This window comes from Hydractinia symbiolongicarpus, chromosome 6 (genome assembly GCF_029227915.1).
Source record: "Hydractinia symbiolongicarpus strain clone_291-10 chromosome 6, HSymV2.1, whole genome shotgun sequence".
Taxonomy (NCBI): Eukaryota; Metazoa; Cnidaria; class Hydrozoa; order Anthoathecata; family Hydractiniidae; genus Hydractinia; species Hydractinia symbiolongicarpus.
In genome coordinates, this window is record NC_079880.1 from 10593731 (window position 1) to 10617698 (window position 23968).

At 36.9% G+C, this 23968-nt stretch overlaps 1 protein-coding gene across 2 annotated transcripts in view; it reads right to left on the bottom strand.

The window, feature by feature from the left end:
- Positions 1–21541, bottom strand: part of LOC130646977 (exostosin-like 3) — a 56318-nt gene extending 34777 nt beyond the window's left edge. The window contains exons 1-2 of one of the 2 annotated variants that reach the window (XM_057452665.1): positions 21344–21541; positions 11727–11805 (exon numbers count right to left, since the gene is read on the bottom strand). The gene's annotated coding sequence lies outside the window, so the exon portion shown is untranslated. The remainder of the gene's footprint in view (positions 1–11726; positions 11806–21343) is intronic. The other variant, XM_057452664.1, reaches the window with a different exon arrangement.
- Between the last annotated feature and the right edge of the window lie 2427 nt (positions 21542–23968).

The following is a 23968-nucleotide window of genomic DNA, read 5'->3' on the forward strand; positions in this document are numbered from 1 at the left end:
GAACAGGAGTTGCAATTCACGAATCATCCATTTAAAATTCTATTTAAATTTCTATTAAAAGCAGTGTCCTTTAAAGTTATGCGAGATGAAAAGTTCACTGGATATACACAGATTTGCGGCACACTATCATCTGTTTACGTTTTGAAAAGCTATTCAAATACATATTCCCTAAAGGATGAGGTCTAAGTGGTGTCTAAATTTTATTTGCCAATCATTTTTGTTTGGTGCAACAGGCACCCTAATTTTCCAGTTGTTCAATCTTTTGTTTGTAAAGTAATTTTTGTCTAGTAGAGCGCGGGCCCTAATGGATCTGCGTAGCTCTAAATGAGCATTAAAGACTCTAGGAATTTTCCATCTAAGCCATGGCCCTTCCTGGAAATAATAGACAGGGTATATCCCTCTATATTTGTGAGGCTAGCCATGTAAAATATGCACATCTCTCTATTATCTGTCTGGGCTTATGATTGGTGACAAGCAACTTTTTTTTTTGAAAATTACGTATAAACAAACAATTCGTTGTTCTTAATTTTTTCACATATTTGTTCTTTTTGAAAAAGAATTGGAAGATATAATAGCCACTACTCTACTAGCAAGAAAAGAAAGTAACATCAAGTCAATAAACACCATTAACCTCTTTATAAAAAAAGGAAAAAATAACCGCTGCAATATTTAACGGGAAATGATGGACAATTGAAAATAGGCCGTGGGCCAAGAGACATAAACGTTTAGGTTTGTACCCCAAATCTCGGGACAAAGGTATCTTGGTTGATTTTAATACTTTAAAGGATGCTGATCACTATTTTAAATGTTACCAAGACCCAAAACCTGCAGTTTTGTTTAATTTTTACAAAACGTGTTACTTTTTCACTGTTTTATCGTTCACTTCTATTGGCGCCCTTTTTAAAAATAAAAATCATGCTATACACCACTACAATAACTTTGCGGAACGTTGTCCTGGTACAAAAACTTGCTTGCAATAACATTCTGCAGAATACTATGGCTTGTTAAGGAAATGCAAAATGGCGAAGATAGTTTTGTAAGGGGATGACATTATGTAACTAATCGTCTGCTTATGGCCTGTAACACTAACTTTCATCGCTGTTTGGTTTATTTTGATAGTGTTCAATCATCTAACTTGATTAGATTTACAACAAAATCCCTAAAACGGGTTACTTAGTGCCGCAAAGAGTGGATGGAGTATGACTCAGAGCCTCTAAAAAACATATGTATGAAGTCATTTGACTTGTTTCCACAAAGCGAGGGGGAGAATTGGTTGGAAGAAAAAATTTCTGAATTATTTTATCATCGGCAATGTTACCAACGATTTACAGACTGTGGAAAGTTAAAAAGAGCTAGTGACAAAAAGAAAAGGAGCAAAGAAGTAGGATCTGATCAGGTAAATAGCTACCTGCTCTAGAGCTCCAGATGGTTATACAATTTTTTTACAAGCCAGCCATGGAGGACTAAATATTCTTAAATTCTTTGATTTTCTGTGTGAATAATAAGTTAATGTTTGATGTTAAATTTGTTAAAATAAGCCTTAATGGCTTAGGTTTTGCTTATACATTTTTATTTGACAAAAGTAGTTCCCTAACTTTTTTACCTACTCACCTAGAATGATGTTGTGTCAGTCAAACATCTACGTTCATCAGTAAAGAAGCCATCAACATGTAGTGTTGGTGCAAGATCTGGTCATGTTTTATCAGCAGTATGTATTATATGCAACAAGGAAACTATTTATAAAACTGTAACTGCTTATATTGATTATTTTGTATATTAATTTTTATAATGATGGCAAAAAAATTTAAATACCTCCATTATGTATGAGGGTGCTGACTTGCCAAAAACTTTGCATGTATGAGGGCGAACTTGGGGGGATTTTTCGTGTTTTTTTAGACAAAGTTTATCTTCTTTTATATTTAAGCATATGTTATTTTAGCAAAATAGCAAGAGAGTTAAAATTGGCTTGTCAAATGTAGAAACTCTAATTCAACAGACGTTAAAAGATGCAGCAGAAAAACGTGGAGATAGATATTTATTTTATATATATGTTCTAATTAAGTCATTTTACATACATGAATGTGATGTTTCGAATGACAAAAGTGGAATTGTTTTACAGTACTGGAATCAGGACACCTAACATTGTGGATCGCATATCATGAGCTTCGCGCACGATTCACGATGCTGTCACGATAGTGAATTTTTTTAGCATCGTGAAGGTTGCGATCCATCGTGGGGTCGACTTTCACGATGCATCGTGACTTTTGCGATCCATATCGCGACCATCATTATACATCTTTAAACATTATAAAAATCACGTAATTAATGTCATGAGAGAATAGCGCAAATAAATATGAATAATTGATTTTTTTTTTTAAATCAAAAAATATGGGTGAAGGGTCTCCTTAAGAGACAAGAGAGGAGTTGAACGTCCTCCACCATACCTTAGTTTAAAGGGGCGATTGTGGAAGTCCCATGAAATGCCACATAGTGATGGTGTCACTTTAAAAAACACCCAGTCCGGTCTGTGAACGGTTGGCGCTAGGAAGGGCATCCAGCTGTAAAACAATGCCAAAACTCTTTATTAATGGCCGTAAGAATAGTTAATCAGACAAACTGCGTAAACGGGGCTGGAACTCTAAGGAGTAAAGGTGTCGCGCACGGTAGGACAGATGTCAGATGTGAGCATCGTCAGACCGTTACCCAGCTATCACATCACAAGGTAGATAACACTAGGTTGAGGATGGCTAGTGTAAATGTTGGTACTCTGAGAGGTAGAGCAGGTGAAGTAGTTGAAATGTTAGAACGTAGATCTGTTGACATGTGTTGTGTTCAGGAAGTTAGGTGGAGAGGAGCTTCAGTGAGATTTGTGGAAGGTAGGAAGGCAAGGTATAAGCTTTTTTGGATTGGTAATAGTGATGGATATGGAGGAGTTGGCATATTCGTTGCAGAGAAGTGGGTAGAAAAAGTAATAGATGTTATGCGTGTTAATAGTCGTATTATAGTGATAAAGTTTTTGATAGGTAATAGGATTGTCACTTTTTTGTCAGTTTATGCTCCACAGTGTGGACTCAGTGAGGAAGATAAAGATAAGTTTTATGATGAGTTAATAGCAGTCACATCAAAGTTTGGAGACACTGAACTTGTCATGGTGGGCGGCGACTTTAATGGTCATGTTGGGAAGTCATCTGAAGGTTATAGAGGTGTGCATGGAGGCTATGGATTTGGGAGCAGAAATAAGGAAGGGGAGAGATTGCTTGAGTTTGGAATGGCAACGGACATGGTGGTTTGCAACACATCATTCAGTAAGAGACAGAGTAGGCTGATAACATATGAGTCAGGTGGTTGTAAGACACAGATAGATTACTTTTTGGTTAGAAAGTCAGACAAGAAAGTGGTGAAGGACGTGAAAGTTATATCGGGGGAAGAGTGTGTTTCCCAGCATAGGTTGCTGGTTTGTGATATTATCTTGAAGAGTGTCAGAGAAGCCAAGGGAAAGTACAGGCCCCGTCGAAAAGTCTGGAAGCTGAAGGAAGAGATTGTAGCAAGACAATTTAGTGCAAAAGTTCAGCAGTTAGCCTACAATAGTCAATGTGATAATGACAATGTTGAAAGTACTTGGACTACTTTGAAGAATTGTCTTCTAGAAGCTTCTGATGATACCTGTGGGTGGACGAAAGGACCAGCTAGACATAGACAGACCTGGTGGTGGAATAATGAGGTTGACCAGTGTATAAAGGAAAAGAGGAAACTTTGGAAAGAGTGGAAGTCAGGTGGTAGTAAAAATATTTACTTAGAAGCTAAGCGTCGAGCTCGTACAGCAGTGTATAAGGCAAAATCAGAAGCAGAGAGAAACAGATTTGCAGATGTGTTAAGAAGGGAAGACCAGCGCAATGAGGTATTCAAGATAGCAAAGCAAATGAAGAAGACTAATCAAGATATTGTAGGTGAGAAGTGTATACGTAATGATGAAGGTGTTTTGGCTAGCACAGAGGAGGAGAAAAGGGTAGCTTGGAAGAATCATTATCAGAGGTTGCTTAACACTGAGTTTGATTGGGACGAGGGTAATTTGTCTGATGATGATGTCGTAGAAGGGCCAGCCATGCAGATCAAGACAGAATGGGTAGTGGAGGCTATTAGGAAAATGAAGATTGGCAAGGCTGCAGGAGTATCAGGTATTGTTGCAGAGATGGTAAAAGCATCTGGATATATTGGAGTTAAGCTTATTACAAGTCTTGCTAACCAGATTATAAAGGATGGTGCTATTCCGAGTGAGTGGCAGTCGAGTGTAATAGTGAATTGTTTCAAGGGCAAGGGTGATGCATTAGAAAGGGGTAACTATAGAGGTTTGAAGTTGGTTGATCAAGTAATGAAAGTTATTGAAAGAGTGATTGATAAGTTACTTAGAGAAAGAATTGATATAGATAAGATGCAATTTGGTTTTGTTCCAGGGCGTGGCACTACAGATGCAATATTTTTACTCAGACAGCTTCAGGAAAAGTATTTAGGAAAGAGAAAGAATCTCTATTTTGCCTTTGTAGATTTAGAGAAAGCTTTTGATAGAGTGCCACGTAAAGTTATTTGGTGGGCTATGAGAAAATTAGGTGTGGATGAGTGGCTAGTTACGATGGTACAGTCTATGTACAGCAATGCTAGAAGTCGTGTCAGGATTAACGATTCACTTAGTGATGAATTTAGTGTAAATGTTGGTGTACATCAGGGTTCTGTACTTAGTCCTTTGTTGTTTATTCTAGTCTTAGAAGCGCTGTCGATGGAGTTCAGAACAGGTTGCCCATGGGAGTTATTGTATGCAGATGATTTGGTTCTCATAGCAGAGTCGATGGAAGAATTAGTTGAAAAGTTTGAGAAGTGGAAGAAAGGACTAGAAGAAAAAGGGCTGAAGGTAAACACAGCAAAGTCTAAAGTCATGATAAGTAGCATTGCAGCCAAGTGTGACCTTGTAGTTGGAAAGTGGCCTTGTGGAGTTTGCAGGAAAGGGGTTGGTAGTAACTCAATTTTTTGTCAGACTTGCAAGCATTGGGTACATAAGAAGTGCAGTAGTATTAGTGGAAGGTTAAGAGCTCGCATACAGTTTGTATGCAAGCGTTGCAAAGGTGAGATTATAGAGAATGAAGTATTTCCAGCTTTAATGATGTACAACAGTGGCTAGTTAGAGATAGTTAAGAACTTCTGTTACTTAGGTGATATGTTGGGCAGTGAAGGGGGTGTTGGAAGAAGTGTTACTTGCAGGATAGGTTTCGCTTGGAAAAAGTTTAGAGAGTTATTTCCTTTATTGACTAGCAGAGTCCTGTCAATTGAGGTAAAAGGTAGGTTGTATGAGGCCTGTGTAAGAAGTGTTATGTTGTACAGTAGTGAGACATGGGCAGTGAAGCAGGAAGATCTTGACCGTTTAGAAAGGAATGATATGAGAATGGTTAGGTGGATGTGTAATGCCAGTCTGAGAGACAGAAAGAGTTCAGATGAGCTAAGAAGCAGGCTAAGTCTCTGTAGAATTAAAGATGTTATCCAGATAAGAAGATTGAATTGGCTGGGGCACTTGGAAAGAATGGAGGAGGATAATTGGGTAAGAAAGTGTAGAGACTTGATAGTTCCTGGGGCAAAGCGCAGAGGCAGACCGAGAAAGACTTGGCAGGAGGTTATAAGGACAGACTTGATAGAGAGGAAGTTGAGTTTAGATCTAACACAGTCTAGATCAGATTGGAAGAGGGTCATTAATATACCCCGTCCAACCCATGCTAGCATGGAAAACGGACGTTAAGCCGAGAATGATGATGATGATGATGATGATGAAATCAAAAATATTTTCGTTGTCGTAAGCTTTTTTCTTGTTTAGACTCTAACTTATTTAGTGTTTTACGGGACCGACCGACCCTAACTTTCACGTTAAAAAAAATAATAAAAATATCAACAAACAAACATTTTCTTATCCTATCTCGTGAATAAAAAGATTATGAATGTCGTAACACCCTCCTTCGTTATAATTAAAATATGTTTAAAATTACGTTGCTTGCTAAAATCTTAAATTTCTTAGTCGATATCATATAGGAAAAATAATTAATATCATTAAATCTTTTTTAAGGATATTAAAAAAATAATTAAAACAACGTAAAATACGCATGTCGTAACACTAGACGCGAGGACTTCGACGCGGGGCGAGGTTGGAATTTAAAGGTCGTGACGTTAAGGCAATAAGCTAAAAAATCGGTGGAAGAAGAAGAAGGAAAAGAAAAAGACAGCTCGTTTTAATAAGATCTCCGATGTAATCAAAAATCTTTATAATTTAAACTCGTCAGAGAAGACGAAACTTAACACTTAAGACTTGATTGTTGGGCCGACAAAGAAGTCATCGTATTGCCCTCCTGCTGCTTCTATAATAGTTTTAAAAAATCTTCAAATCTGCTCAAAATAGCATCATTCAGTCTAAGGTTTGCTAGTGGGTATACTCCACAGTTTCAACAGTTGAAATTGGATAGTTAAACCTAAACATTTTTACTTTTTTTTCAAACCTTCAGCATCTTCACATATATTCTCCAAGACTCGACTTCAATAACAGGGCTTTTGTAATATCTTTTGAATTTACGGTAACGACAAATTTTATCATTGTGAACTTATTAGACGATAAATTTATATTTTCACTTTTTTTGGACCATGACACTGTTAGGCCGAAGAGTGTCATCACTTTATAATTACTTTTACTTTGAACTTAAGTTTGAATTTTGTTTTCATTTTTAACTCAACTTTGACTTTGACATTTATTTTAGATTTTAATTTGTCTTTGCAAAATTCATTTTACGTGTGACACTCCTCGGCCACCATACTCCTCCGTTATGAAATAAATAAACAATTTTAATGTCGCGAAAGACTTAACTTTTTCGTTGTTAAGGAAAAAAATTAATAATTTTTCTCATCAAAAAAAATGTTCAGATAAATGTGTTCTCTTATTTTGAATTATTAAGTAGCTGGCAAGGTAAAAAAATAAAAATACTTGCATGCTCAAAAACTTGTTTTTAAAGGGTTAAGGCGGGGCAAACCAGTCCAACATTTCATCCAACACGCAATTTTTGTGATGTTGTATGAAATGTAGGACTGGTTTGAGTCATTTCAAAATTTTAAAAAAAATTTAAAATTTTCAAAAAAGAAGAAAAAAATCGTGTTGGACAATGTTGGATGAAGTTTGAACGCCGTCAAACATTTCATCCAACATTTTCGGCAAGATCAAAGGAATTCTCTATCTGAGTAAATTTTCATGTTGGATTGGTTTGGTGGTACTTTTCATCCAACATATAAAAATCCCGCGAATTTCGAACATTGAATTTTTGAATGGAATGATTTTAATTTGATGCGTTTCAATAAAAACATTACGAAGAGTAAGGGCGAGTCTTTCTTCTGCCAAGATTTCTGACCCGTTGATATCAGATAGGATATTTCAATAAGGAGGAAATCCCCCACGTCCATCCGAAACATTTCCCTAAATCCGAATCTGTCTTCGATTTTCAATTCTTTAATGATATTACTAAAATATCTATTTTGTTCCCTTCTCCTTATCTACTTTCTTGTTTTTCCGCGGGTTGGTTTTTCATCGTCTAAATCGACGAGTTCATTCAGCAACATAAGCAGCACTGCAGAATTCCTTCCGTCCACTATTTTTTTTTCATAAATGAATGAACACTTTAACGTTCGAGTGTTTTTAAAAGCAGTCCTACAAACCTAAAATTTTTCATCCAACATGCATTTTTCCATTCAACATTTCATCCAACATGGGAAAAAAATGTTGGATGAAATGTTGGACTGGTTTGCCCCCGCCTTTATGCGGCAAAAAATTTTCTCGTGCTGGTTGTAAAAGATATACAGAATATGCTTTTGAAAGTTATATTTAAGCAGCAAGTTATTCTCCTCCTACATATAATAATGTAAAAAAAGCATCAAGTGTTTTTTAAATGTTTTTTCCACAGTCTTATAAGAAAATCTAAATAAATCTAAGTGCAAGTTTTTTTTTACGGAATATAGTTTAGTTACCAATATTTTAAGTCTTTTGCAGCATTAAAGTTAATTAAAATCATAACGAAGGAGGGTGTTACGACAAGCGTATTCTGCCTTGTTTTTATATCACATTTCCTATATGGTAGACTACTTTAATCGAAAGATTATACATTTTAACTAGCGTAATACAAATCGTTGCATGTATAGACAAAAGATATAGCATTTCTTTCTTGTGCAGAACAATAACATTTGCATAAGCGTTTACAAAATCGGAGATACTTTAACAAATAAATTCAATTGTGAATAAAAGATGCTCGTGTGCTAAAACAATAGAATGTGCTAAAAACACGAAGGGCAATTAACTTTTTAAACATTTTTTTGTGGTAATCCCTTAGCAGCTGCGGTAATTATAAAAAACAATCAGCCACACGAAAATCGTTAAAGTTCTGACGCTACCGAAAGCTCGTGTAAAGGTGATAACTTTCGTGCACACGTAACATTACATTCAGGTGGTACTGTAAACTGTAGTCTGTGAAACTTTTTTTGCACTTAAATATTAATTTTCATAAAAAACATTAAAAGAACACTTAACTTTTTTATTAAAATAAATTTTGTGTTTTATTATTTTAAATGGGGAAAAAATAACTTGTTGTATAAATTTCGAAACAGCCTATGTATAACTGTATATCTTTCAAAACAACGCAGGTGTATTCTGTAAAACTTTCGAAACAGCACAAGAATAATTCTTGATGTAGAGCTTTCAAAACAACACAAAAAAATTTGCTGCATAACTTTTGAAAACAAGCTCTTTAACATGCAAGTATTTTTATCTTTTCACCTTGAGTACTAGTTACATTTTTTAGTGAGACAAATTATTATTTTTCCTTCGCAACTAAGAAATATAAACTGCGTGCGTTATGCAAAAATGCATGGAAAAAAAGGTTGTTGTAACACCCTCCTCCGTTGTTATTTTTTTTTTATTATTATTTTGTTGTTGTTCTGACCATACATTCTTATTTTTCCATGAACTTTCATTAAATGGGACATTCGCTAATTTAACATTCGCTAATACAAGCAAACATACATAGAAAAATATGCTTGTCGTAAACCCTCCTCTGTTGTTGTTTTTTTATTTTTTGTTGTTCTGACCATTTATACATTCTCGATAAAATTATTTTTATTTTGCCGACCGACAGACCATAAACTACTATCTACTTCGCCCGTAGAACAAGTAATTAAGTTGATGTCACCTTATTTCTAAAATCCAATTTCTAATAAAAATACAAGATGCAAAACAATTTTAAAATGTAAAAAACAAAAACAAAGACACAAGATTAGCTATACACATCTATTGTTTAATACTTTCAATGTTATTCACGATCCATCGCGACAATCGCAATTAATAGTGACAATCGCGATAGCATCGTTATTTTTTTATACATCGCGACTATCGCGAAGCTCTTTGTTAACATTTTTTTTATCGCGATGGTCACGATAGGATCGCAGATCGTTCGTGTCGCGCATGATACGCGCTCACGATGTTAGGTGTCCTGATTCCAGTACTGTATGTGTATCAAAATAAAACCTGATATTATAGTTTAATGCAACAATTTATTATAGTGATATACTGTGCAAGCTGGGGAGTGGACAAGATATGGTGGCATTGGAAGTGAGATATCATAGGCCATGTTACAGCAGCTACACCAAAATACTTTGGGCTGAAAAAAAAGGGAAAGCATTGATGTATGAAAAATCATTCATGAAGTTTTGTGACAAGTATATCAACGAAAAGTTAGTTAATCAAGGAAAAGTATATTTTTAAAACATTTGCACAATAGATTTGTGAATATTGTTCAGACTGTGGAGCAATTAGATGCTTCCAAATACAAATCAGAGAGATTAAAGCCCTGTATACAATAGAGTTTTCCACATATTGTTTTTCATCAACCAAGTATAAGAAATAGTAGTGAGTTAGTATTTCATGAAGTTATAGTTGCTGGAGATTTGCTGCATAAACAAGAACTTATGGAAACAGATACTCAATCATCTAGGCAAGTTGAAGAAAGATGTAGTCAGTTAGAAGTAAATGAAAGTTTTGAAGGTAAGTTCTGCATGATTTTAAGGTTCAATTCCTTCGCTCGGCTTCACGTAATGTCTGGTAACAGTAATATGGGCATAATGCTGGGTGGCCCATTCCATGCAGAACATTGCATATATATATGTAAATAGATGTAATATATACTTTGTTAAAGAAAGCAGTTTTTAAAAAATCCAGTAGAGTTTAGTAACTTAGAATCAGAAAAAAATAGGTAATATTGTTTAGGGTTGCTAAATGTGCCAAAAATTTGTGGAATTAGAATGAAGTCTTAAATAACCTGTTATTAGAAAAGACATGTTCTATACATAAAATTAAGCTATGGTCAAAGAAAGAAAAAGAATATATGTTCATAATTAGAAACTGCTAATTTTTACCAGTGTATTTGAAAATACAGTAGAAGTATTACTGTGGAAAGTTTATCATTTCTTGAACATGATAGTTTAGTAGGCGACGTTTCGGGAGATCCTTCTCCCATCATCGGGCAAAGTAAAATGATGTTGAGCATGTATTTATATAATTGCAGAGGATCGAAATTCATAAAAATTAACCAATCAGAAACGAGCTGATAATTACAGTTAATTACGGTAATTAACATTTTCGGACCTAGATGTTAGTGATGATCATTATGTTTATTATTTGTTTCTTTATAGTGTGGCATTATAACTGGTGGGTGTAATAAATATATGTGTACATCGTTTTACATCTGTGGTTATTATCAATTTTACATGGTAGCAGTCGGTAGTTGAAGATGAGTGGCTATAAAAACCCACCGGTGTTCAATAGCAAAGACAAACCATATGACAGATATTGTGAAGAGTTAGGTGCTTGGTGCATTGTTACAGATTTAGATAAAAAGAAATGGGGAGTTGCAGTAGCATTGTCTTTTCCGGAAGATGATCCAAGTGGTGTTAGAGACAAAGTGTTTAATGAACTGAAACTGGAAAGTATTAATGCCGATAATGGCGTAGAGAAACTTATTGATAATTTGGATAAACTTTTTAAAAAAGATGAGTTAAGTGAGGTATATGAACGTTATACCATATTTGATAGATACGTGCGTGAAGCTAACCAGAAAATTGAGACTTTTGTTTTGGAATTTGAAAAAAGGTATAACCGAATAATGCAAAAAGATATGAAATTGCCTTCCTCAGTCTTAGCATTTAAACTACTTGATGCTTCAAAACTTTCTCACAAGGAGAGACAACTGGTGTTAACAGGTGTTGATTACTCAAAGAAAGAACAGTTATGATCAAATGAAAACTGCCCTCAGAAAGTTCTATGGAGAACAAGCTATCCCATCTGAGAGTGATGTTTCTGGCATTGCGTTAGAACCCAGGGGAGCCTCAGCTTCAGAAGAGATACTTTACAATCGTCCAAATAAATATCAACATAACCGTTTTAGCAGACCGCAGAGAATTTTTAGACATGGTGAAAATGAACATTTTCGATCTAGAAACACTGACACTAAAACAAACCCATTGGGTTTCAATGGTAAACCTACAAAATGCAAAATTTGTGAGTCTATTTTGCATTTTATGAGAGATTGTCCTCACAGACGGTCCATGAACTCTGGGGAGCATAACACATTATTTACTGGATCAAATGAAAGTGAGTTGTGTTTACTTACTAGTGAAGCAAGAAATTCAGCTGTTCTTGATTCAGGCTGCACATCTACGGTTGCAGGCAGGCATTGGATGGACTGTTACCTAAAAACGTTAGATGCTAGAGAATCTAATCTAGTCCAGCACTGTGATAGTTCAACAGTCTTTAAATTTGGTGGAGGAGAAACAAAGAAATCCAGAGGTAGTGTAACCTTCCCATGCGAGATTGCTGGAAAAAGCATTTTCATCAAAACGGATGTGATTGATAGTGAAATCCCATTATTATTGAGCAAAACTGCAATGAAGAATGCCAAAATCAAATTAGACCTTGATAGTACCTCATCAGGACATTATTGCATTCTGCTTGACAAGGAAGAAATACCAATTTCTGATTGCCTTTATACCTTGGAAGCTGATGTATCCAGAACAGAGAAAAAGAAAACGCTTGTCAAACTATACAAGCAATTTGCCCACCCTTCACAAGCTAAATTGAAAGCCTTACTGAGTGATGCGAATGTTTGGGATGATGATTATCAGTCTATATTGGATGAAGTTTATGCTTTTGTGAGATATGTCAAAGATTCTGTAAAACACCATGACCAGCAGTTTGTTTACCTTTGGCAAATCAATTTAATGAGACTGTAGCTATGGATTTAAAAAAGTGGAACAAGGATGTAAACATTCTATATTTGCTTGATCTCTTCAGCCGATTTACCACTGCAAGAATCATCAAAGATAAAAAACCATCCACTATCATAGATAATGTTATGCAAATGTGGATTGGTTCTGGATTTGGAGCCTCACAGAAGTTCTTGACAGATAATGGTGCCGAATTTGCCAATGAAGATTATAGAAACATGTGTGGAAACTTAAACATTCAAGTCCTTAACACAGCTGCTGAAAGCCCGTGGCAAAATGGAATCTGTGAGAGAAACCATGCTGTTGTCGACAGATGTCTGGAAAAGATACTGGCAGACAACCCAACATTGTCTTTGGAAACGGCTCTAGTGTGGGCAATAAATGCAAAGAACTGCCTGCAAATGTGGAACGGATTTTCTTCCTATCAACTTGTATTTGGACAAAATCCTAATCTTCCCAACGTGATGACAGATTTGCCGCCAGCTCTTGAAGGTACAACAATGAACCAAGTGTTTGCAAAGCATATCAACACTTTGCATGCTGCTAGAAGAGCATACATAGAAGCTGAGTCATCATCAAAAATCAGACGTGCCTTAAAACATAAAATTAAAGTAAATTGTACTCAATTTGACAGAGGTTGTAAAGTCTTTTACAAGAGAGACGAATCCAACAAATGGAAAGGACCTCGCACTGTAATAGGTCAAGATGGAAAAATTGTCTTTGTGCGACATGGAAATGTTTATGTTAGGGCATCAACCAACAGATTGATTAAAGTTGGGCATGAATTTCAAGAGTCAACAGAATTAGATCCTGGCCCTGAAATAAAAGTTACCTCAGGTGAGGTGAATTGCATTCGTGAATCTTCAGACGAAGAAAGCACTAATCAAAGACAGCATGCTGATGCTGCTATACACGACGGAGTACAACTTGACGATGCCACCTTGGACCAAAACATGACTGACAACGTTACGGGTATGCCAAAGAAAAATGATGAAATTCGCTACAAGCAACCAGGTGACAACATTTCGAGAGAGGCAACGATAATCAGCAGAGCTGGCAAAGCAACTGGGAAGTATTCTTCCTGGTACAATGTGAAACACCCAGATGAAGAAAATCCCATTTGTATAGATTTTCAGAGTATTGACAAATGGGAAAAGGTAGAAAAGGGAAGAACTGAGGAAGTAAACATTGTCTTAGTGCCACAACAAACTATTGTGACAAAGATGTTATCACTGCCAAGGAACAAGAGATTAAGAACTGGAAGGATTTTGAGGTTTTTGAAGAAACGAGAAATTCAGGACAAAAGACAATTTCTACTACATGGGTAATTACAGAGAAGAAAACTGGTTCAGAAAATTTTGTAAAAGCCAGACTCGTTGCAAGTGGCTTTGAAGAGGAGCAAATTTTACAAGTTGACTCGCCTACTGCCTTGAAAAGCACCCTGAGAATTCTGATAGCAATCTGTACACTACAGAGTGGCAATGCAAAACCACAGATATCAAAGCTGCTTTTCTTCAGGGATGCGATATCCAGAGAAATGTATTTTTGCAGCCACCAATTGAAGCAGATGACCAAGGCAACTTAAAAAGGTTGTGTATGGATTAAATGATGCTGCGCGACACTGTGAAAAAAGAAATTGAAAAGCTTGGATGTGTACAATCCAAGTTCGATCCAGCTATGTTCTATTGGAAACGTGAGGATATTCTAGAAGGGCTTTTTGTTATCCATGTCGACGATTTTATTCACTCTGGAACAACATCTTTTGAGAAAGAGATTGTTTATAAATTAAGAGATGTCTTTCGAATTGGGAAAATTGAGAAAAATTATTTTAAATATGTTGGCTTAAACATACAGCATAACAATGGTAACATAGAAGTGTCCCAGAATGATTTTATTGACTCGATGCAACTTAAACCTCTATTTCCAGAACGTCAAGCAAATAAGTTTTAGAAACTTAATTCCACTGAAATTGCCAGTTTACGGAGTTTGATTGGTCAAGCAAATTGGGTGGCCAGTCAGACCAGGCCTGATGTTAGTTTTGATGTTTGCACTTTAGCATGTGTATCAACCAGAGTCCAGAAGTAAGACATCTTATTGAAGCTAACAAAATGGTAAAGAAAATTAAGTCTGATCAGTTTAAACTGATATATCCAAAAATGAATGTCAACCAGGAGCTTCGATTAGTCGTATTCACAGATGCTTCCCATGCAAATTTGCCAGATGGTGCATCTAGTGCAGGTGCACATATCATTTTATTAGTTGGAGAAAATAATGATTGTTGTATACTAAATTGGTCATCAAACAAAATTAAGAGGGTAGTGAAGAGTACCACAGCTGCAGAAAGTTTAGCACTATCAGATGGGTTGGACGATGCACTGTATACCTATCTGAATTACTGGCGGAATTGCTAAGAAAAGACGTAAAGAAAATCACAATAAATGCCAAGATTGATAATAAAAATCTACATTGACTTATATATTCAACGAAAGTAATAAGTGAAAAACGACTGCGTATTGATATTGCAGCAATAAAAGAGATGCTAATTCGTAAAGAAAACAGTAGAGTGGAATGAATACCCACCGAAAGACAATTGGCTGATTGTCTGACAAAACATGGTGCTAGTTGTCAGAGTTTACAAAATATTCTGTCGATTGGAAAACTTGATGTGTGACATTATAAAATTAACTATTATCAAAGTGTTTCATTTTATTTCATTGTGCACACAGGTTGTGTACCTTCTTTTGTTGCAGACATTTTAAACACTATGGACGTTCTACGAACTACAAGAAAAAGGGAGGCGTGTGTTAGTGTTGATCATTATGTTTATTATTTGTTTCTTTATAGTGTAGCATTATAACTGGTGGGTGTAATAAATATATGTGTACATCGTTTCACTATCTATGGTTATTATCAATTTTACACTAGATGTAGGTAACTACTGCAGACTTTGGAGAAGAAGCAAAATATCGAACGCATATTACAAACATGATAATCATACATAATCCTTCAGAATACCCTGTCATTGAAAAAACATTTACAAAGAAGACACGACGAAAAGCTTTAAGTGCACCAAATGAAATTATTGATGAATATGCTATCTTAAAGAAAAAGTCACCTTCCTTCCATCATCCAAATCAGAAAGTTCCCACTCAATGGAGAAAGTACCTTAGTGTCGGAGAAAACAAGGAAACTCTGCTATCTTTTCTAGCGACATCAGAACAGTTAAAAACATAACAATGTTCGTAACAAAGACCTTTGTTACAAGAACGACACCGAAAGATACGCTGACATCAATACTTGCTCAAGAGTTATCATGCGACCACGAAGAGGCAGTCACAAGACTGGTCCTTCACAGCAGTCACGCAGCAGAACGCTTTGGGAGGGTTCTTGTTAACACACCAGATACAGAAGTTATTGTTATCCTGGTCCTGGATGAAGGGTCTCTTTAGGAGACAAGAGAGGAGTTGAACGTCCTCCACCATACCTTAGTTTAAAGGGACGATTGTGGAAGTCCCATGAAATGCCACATAGTGATGGTGTCACTTTAAAAAACACCCAGTCCGGTCTGTGAACGGTTGGCGCTAGGAACGTCATCCAGCTGTAAAACAATGCCAAAACTCTTTATTAATGGCCGTAAGAATAGTTGATTAGACAAACTGCGTAAACGGGGCTGGAACTCTAAGGAGTGAAGGTGTCGCGCACGGTAGGACAGATGTCAGATGTGAGCATCGTCAGACCTTTACCCAGCTATCACATCACAAGGTAGATAACACTAGGTTGAGGATGGCTAGTGTAACTGTTGGTACTCTGAGAGGTAGAGCAGGTGAAGTAGTTGAAATGTTAGAACGTAGATCTGTTGATATGTGTTGTGTTCAGGAAGTTAGGTGGAGAGGAGCTTCAGTGAGATTTGTGGAAGGTAGGAGGGCAAGGTAAAAGCTTTTTTGGATTGGTAATAGTGATGGATATGGAGGAGTTGGCATATTTGTTGCAGAGAAGTGGGTAGAAAAAGTAATAGATGTTATGTGTGTTAATAGTCGTATTATGGTGATAAAGTTTTTGATAGGTAATAGGATTGTCACTTTTCTGTTAGTTTATGCTCCACAGTGTGGACTCAGTGAGGAAGATAAAGATAAGTTTTATGATGAGTTAATAGCAGTCACATCAAAGTTTGGAGACACTGAACTTGTCGTGGTGGGCGGCGACTTTAATGGTGGGAAGTCATCTGAAGGTTATAGAGGAGTGCATGGAGGCTATGGATTTGGGAGCAGAAATAAGGAAGGGGAGAGATTGCTTGAGTTTGGAATGGCAACGGACATGGTGGTTTGCAACACATCATTCAGTAAGAGACAGAGTAGGCTGATAACATATGAGTCAGGTGGTTGAAAGACACAGATAGATTACTTCCTGGTTAGAAAGTCAGACAAGAAAGTGGTGAAGGGCGTGAAAGTTATATCGGGGGAAGAGTGTGTTTCCCAGCATAGGTTGCTGGTTTGTGATATTATCTTGAAGAGTGTTAAAGAAGCCAAGGGAAAGTACAGGCCCCGTCGAAAAGTCTGGAAGCTAAAGGAAGAGATTGTAGCAAGACAATTTAGTGCAAAAGTTCAGCCGTTAGCCTACAATAGTCAATGTGATAGTGACAATGTTGAAAGTACTTGGACTACTTTGAAGAATTGTCTTCTAGAACCTTCTGATGATACCTGTGGGTGGACGAAAGGACCAGCTAGACATAGACAGACCTGGTGGTGGAATAATGAGGTTGACCAATGTATAAAGGAAAAGAGGAAACTTTGGAAAGAGTGGAAGTCAGGTGGTAGTAAAAATATTTACTTAGAAGCTAAGCGTCGCGCTTGTACAGCAGTGTATAAGGCAAAATCAGAAGCAGAGAGAAACAGATTTGCAGATGTGTTAAGAAGGGAAGACCAGCGCAATGAGGTATTCAAGATAGCAAAGCAAATAAAGAAGACTAATCAAGATATTGTAGGTGAGAAGTGTATACGTAATGATGAAGGTGTTTTGGCTAGCACAGAGGAGGAGAAAAGGGTAGCTTGGAAGAATCATTATCAGAGGTTGCTTAACACTGAGTTTGATTGGGACGAGGATAATTTGTCTGATGATGATGTTGTAGAAGGGCCAGCTATGCAGATCAAGACAGAATGGGTACTGGAGGCTATTAGGAAATTGAAGATTGGCAAGGCTGCAGGAGTATCAGGTATTGTTGCAGAGATGGTAAAAGCATCTGTATATATGGGAGTTGAGCTTATTACAAGTCTTGCTAACCAGATTATAAAGGATGGTGCTATTCCAAGTGAGTGGCAGTCGAGTGTAATAGTGAATTGTTTTAAGGGCAAGGGTGATGCATTAGAAAGGGGTAACTATAGAGGTTTGAAGTTAGTTGACCAAGTAATGAAAGTTATTGAAAGAGTGATTGATAAGTTACTTAGAGAAAGAATTGATATAGACAAGATGCAATTTGGTTTTGTTCCAGGGCGTGGCACTACAGATGCAATATTTTTACTCAGACAGCTTCAGGAAAAGTATTTAGGAAAGAGAAAGAATCTCTATTTTGCCTTTGTAGATTTAGAGAAAGCTTTTGATAGAGTGCCACGTAAAGTTATTTGGTGGGCTATGAGAAAATTAGGTGTGGATGAGTGGCTAGTTACGATGGTACAGTCTATGTACAGCAATGCTAGAAGTCGTGTCAGGATTAACGATTCACTTAGTGATGAATTTAGTGTAACTGTTCTGCTGGTGTACATCAGGGTTCTGTACTTAGTCCTTTGTTGTTTATTCTAGTCTTAGAAGCTCTGTCGATGGAGTTCAGAACAGGTTGTCCATGGGAGTTATTGTATGCAGATGATTTGGATCTCATAGCAGAGTCGATGGAAGAATTAGTTAAAAAGTTTGAGAAGTGGAAGAAAGGACTAGAAGAGAAAGGGCTAAAGGTAAACACAGCAAAGTCTAAAGTCATGATTAGTAGCATTGCAGCCAAGTGTGACCTTGTAGTTGGAAAGTGGCCTTGTGGAGTTTGCAGGAAAGGGGTTGGTAGTAACTCAATTTTTTGTCAGACTTGCAAGCATTGGGTACATAAGAAGTGCAGTAGTATTAGTGGAAGGTTAAGAGCTGACATACAGTTTGTATGCAAGCGTTGCAAAGGTGAGATTATAGAGAATGAAGTATTTCCAGCTTTAATGATGTACAGCAGTGGCTTGTTAGAGATAGTTGAAAAATTCTGTTACTTAGGTGATATGTTGGGCAGTGAAGGGGGTGTTGGAAGAAGTGTTACTTGCAGAATAGGTTCTGCTTGGAAAAAGTTCAGAGAGTTACTTCCTTTGTTGACTAGCAGAGTCCTGTCAATTGAGGTAAAAGGTAGGTTGTATGAGGCCTGTGTAAGAAGTGTTGTTGTACGGAAGTGAGACATGGGCAGTGAAGCAGGAAGATCTTGACTGTTTAGAAAGGAATGATATGAGAATGGTTAGGTGGATGTGTAATGCCAGTCTGAGAGACAGAAAGAGTTCAGATGAGCTAAGAAGCAGGCTAAGTCTCCGTAGAATTAAAGATGTTATCCAGATAAGAAGATTGAATTGGCTGGGGCACTTGGAAAGAATGCAGGAGGATAATTGGGTAAGAAAGTGTAGAGACTTGATAGTTCCTGGGGCAAAGCCCAGAGGCAGACCGAGAAAGACTTGGCAGGAGGTTATAAGGACAGACTTGATAGAGAGGAAGTTGAGTTTAGATCTAACACAGTCTAGATCAGATTGGAAGAGGGTCATTAATATACCCCGTCCAACCCATGCTAGCATGGAAAACGGACGTTAAGCCGAGAATGATGATAATGATGATGATTAAGGCATCCAAAACAGCTCCATTTAGGAAAGGTGTCACAATTCTTTTTGCTATGATTGAACACAAATTTTGCTCAGTAAAAGCTTTAAGAAATTACCTGGTTTTTCGGGAGGCTAAGGCTAGCCCATTGTTCGTTTTATCAAATGGGGATTTTATTACCCGAATTGTAAAAGACTAATTTATAGGCACTTGCATGTAGTTTTCTTTTCAGGTATATTTGTTAAGCCTGTTATATCATGTTGAATTATCTCGTCGTAGTTCTCGTCAAGTACAGGTGCGAGGCGATGAACGACGGTGCACCACGCGAGCAAGACTGATGACTGGGGAAATAACAGCAGGGGGATGCAGCGCTGACAGTCAGAGGTGGTGCACCAAGAGGTTAATAACAGGTGTGAAATGCAAAAGAAGCTAGAGCTCATAAAGAGTAGGTTCTTGTGAGGTATGATAGAGGAAATGGAATCACAGGAGAGGAGCTCTGGATGTGATTGAGAGATTAGTTAAGCCAGAAAACACTACTAGGAAAGAGCTCCGGATGTAGTGGAGAAGAGCGAATTTATTGGGAACACGCACGTGAGCTTGAGACAATATCTTCTCTTCAGGCTAGCATCCTCACCGGATTCCGCCAAATTATCCTCAGTTTATTCTTACAAAATTGAAATAAATTTTCTACTCCAAGTTTGTGTTTTTATTGGGAACTACAGCAATTAAGCAATAGCTAAATAATTTTTCAGGAGCAAACAAGTGGTAAAAAAAACAAATTATGTTAAAATATACAATTCCTCCTTTTTCTCTAATGTAAGGACAATCTGCATAAAATCAAATGTTCATAAAAGAGTATAGCGACTCGAAAATATAATTACACTTTTAATTTTTAACTCATCTTCAAGGTTGCGATACCACCAGCTGCTTTTACGGCAAGGGGAAGCAAAAGTGCTGGCAATGCCTTAATACAAACATATATTTTCAACACGCAATCGACCGTATTGGGGATAGCGAATGTTTTGACGCCTCAACAGTTGAAGAGTTCGTATGCTCATTATATGAAGCAGTAAGAATTGGTGTAATGAAGCTTGGGTGGAACTTTTTCAACAAGGCAAGTTTGCCGAAGAATTACTGCCACCGACGTTCAATGCATTGCAAAAACACACAAAGTGCGCAAACTTTCAGGCTTATGTCTGGAAGAGGTGTCTATCTCAGTTTATCAATGCTCCTGATGTAAAAAATCATGGCTGGAACATTGAAAACGAAGAAATTGCTGTAAATTGGATGGATACAGATTGTGCTGTAGAGATGCTAAAAGAATTGATCAGCTGTGGATGCAAACGTGGGTGAAAAAAAAGAAGTTGCAAATTTTTAAAGAATGAACTCTCATGTACAAAGATGTGTTAATGCATTAAATGCGAGAACGGAAAAAATGATATCGCAGAATCAAGCGAAGAAGATTGTTATGAAGAGGTTGATGTTAATTTTAGTAACGTCGACTTTTTAATTGATGAGTCAGATATTGACGCATCAGACGCTGAATAGTGTAATAACGTTGTTGTTGTTTTTTGCTAAATATTGATAACACACAATCTGCTTTTCCCAGTAGATTATTTTACTTATAATTAAGCTACTTACTGACCTTTTTGTATTTTTCAGTCGATATATATGAAAATGATATTAGGTACAAGAAAAAATAAAAAACTGGGATAAGGGAGGCTGAAGATTTCAGTTCATCGAAAAGTTCTCGATTCGACCCGATAATTAAATATTTACCTAATTTTTCCTAGTTTTTTAAGGCTGTAAAAATCTTGTAAGTGTGTGTTAATATTCATATTGTGTTTACATGTATTTTTGAATTTTATAAACTAGCTATTTATTACAAAGAAATACTTTGAAAAGCACTTAACACATAAAACACGATAACACACGAATAATGTATTTTTGATGCTCAATTTCTGCGGGGTTACGAGCTTGGTAACATTTATTTTTGAATTCAGCATGTTTAAAATCGCTAATTTATATATAGATACTTTTGTCCCGAGATTTGGGGTATGAAACCTTTTTTCAGAGCTTTTAAGACGGATTGGCCCACGGCCTAAAATAAGTAAATGAGGCATGAAAAACATAAAAAGGACGAGTAAAAAAGAAATATAGCTAGCTTGGCTCTTTTACCTACCAGACATGACTTGGTTTTGTTTTTGTTTTTTCCTTGTTTGTTTTTACATTTCGCGGCTGTGCATATGGACCGAATATGAGTCAAGGTCCGGCGAAGTTCGGCACAACTTGGTATGTACGCTAAGTGAAGAGGGCGTAATACTTTTCCTTTTCTAGCGGGCGCTTGTGCAATGGTCATTTGCCCCTCATTCTTTTCTGGGCGTAGACAAAGGCGCTAGTAGAGTGATGGGTCTTTAAGATGCCTTCAGGGTTTTAATATTTTTTAACTTGTTTAGATATATTCTTTTATTTATATATATCTTTCTATATCCCTTATTATTTGTTGTATTACTTTGTCCTCACTGTAACCGCCATCCCGATTTTAAAACAGTTTGTTTACAAATTACAGAAAGGTATATGTTCCAATCCGGGTCGTACCAATCGGCTTTCGATTTCAATTCGAGGTTACACAAACATAAAAATGGTTGACCTTCTTCAAAACAAAATGGCACGTTCGTTTGTGAGGAAGGTTCCGCACTGCCTTTTTACTTACCCTGATGCTTACATTATTTCCACCGCTTTAACCTTGATTACCTTACAAAGCTCAATTATTGTGCAATAATTAGCTAGCACCCAGCTTCTTTTTGGTAAAATCTAATAAGAAAAAAACTTCTCCTTCATAAAAAATCCCATAATCATTGTCTAGGGACAGATTCTTAACCAAAGATTTACAATAACAATCTGTCTTTTGCCAGTATTTATTTGTTCTTAAAATTTTAGAACATGAAACCTCACCTTTGTGTGTGAGTGATAAGTAGAGAAAGCACAGATGCATTGTAAATCGGAAAAATTAAAAAAAAAGTTTATCCTGGAGGTGTGTTGGCCCCCAGTGAAAATAATCCACTAACTATTTTCTTCGTTTTTGTGATTTCTTGGGCTAGCCACTTTAAATATTTATTGTTATTAGTAGTAGTATTCTGTGTGCAGGATATAAAGAATCGATAGAGTGGGTGTCACAATCGTATCATAAAAGGTCAGCACTGCACAAAAGGTCATCATCATCATCATCATCATTCTCGGCTTAACGTCCGTTTTCCATGCTAGCATGGGTTGGACGGGGTATATTAATGACCCTCTTCCAATCTGATCTAGACTTTGTTAGATCTAAACTCAACTTCCTCTGTATCAATGTTCTGAACTCCAACAAAGGACTAAGTACAGAACCCTGATGTACACCAACGTTTACACTAAATTCATCACTAAGTGAATCGTTAATCCTGACACAACTTCTAGCATTGCTGTACATAGACTGAACCATCGTAACTAGCCACTCATCCACACCTAATTTTCTCATAGCCCACCAAATAACTTTACGTAGTAGCACTCTATCAAAAGCTTTCTCTAAATCTACAAAGGCAAAATAGAGATTCTTTCTCTTTCCTAAATACTTTTCATGAAGCTGTCTGAGTAAAAATATTGCATCTGTAGTGCCACGCCCTGGAACAAAACCAAATTGCATCTTGTCTATATCAATTCTTTCTCTAAGTAACTTATCAATCACTCTTTCAATAACTTTCATTACTTGGTCAACTAACTTCAAACCTCTATAGTTACCCCTTTCTAATGCATCACCCTTGCCCTTAAAACAATTCACTATTACACTCGACTGCCACTCACTTGGAATAGCACCATCCTTTATAATCTGGTTAGCAAGACTTGTAATAAGCTCAACTCCAATATATACAGATGCTTTTACCATCTCTGCAACAATACCTGATACTCCTGCAGCCTTGCCAATCTTCAATTTCCTAATAGCCTCCACTACCCATTCTGTCTTGATCTGCATAGCTGGCCCTTCTACAACATCATCATCAGACAAATTATCCTCGTCCCAATCAAACTCAGTGTTAAGCAACCTCTGATAATGATTCTTCCGAGCTACCCTTTTCTCCTCCTCTGTGCTAGCCAAAACACCCTTATCATTACGTACACACTTCTCACCTACAACATCTTGATTAGTCTTCTTTATTTGCTTTGCTATCTTGAATACCTCATTGCGCTGGTCTTCCCTTCTTAACACATCTGCAAATCTGTTTCTCTCTGCTTCTGATTTTGCCTTATACACTGCTGTACAAGCGCGACACTTAGCTTCTAAGTAAATATTTTTACTACCACCTGACTTCCACTCTTTCCAAAGTTTTCTCTTTTCCTTTATACACTGGTCAACCTCATTATTCCACCACCAGGTCTGTCTATGTCTAGCTGGTCCTTTCGTCCACCCACAGGTATCATCAGAAGCTTCTAGAAGACAATTCTTCAAAGTACAAGTCCAAGTACTTTCAACATTGTCACTATCACATTGACCATTGTGGGCTAACTGCTGAACTTTTGCACTAAATTGTCTTGCTACAATCTCTTCCTTCAGCTTCCAGATTTTTTGACGGGGCCTGTACTTTCCCTTGGCTTCTTTAACACTCTTCAAGATAGTATCACAAACCAGCAACCTATGCTGGGAAACACACTCTTCCCCCGATATAACTTTCACGTCCTTCACCACTTTCTTGTCTGACTTTCTAACCAGGAAGTAATCTATCTGTGTCTTACAACCACCTGACTCATATGTTATCAGCCTACTCTGTCTCTTACT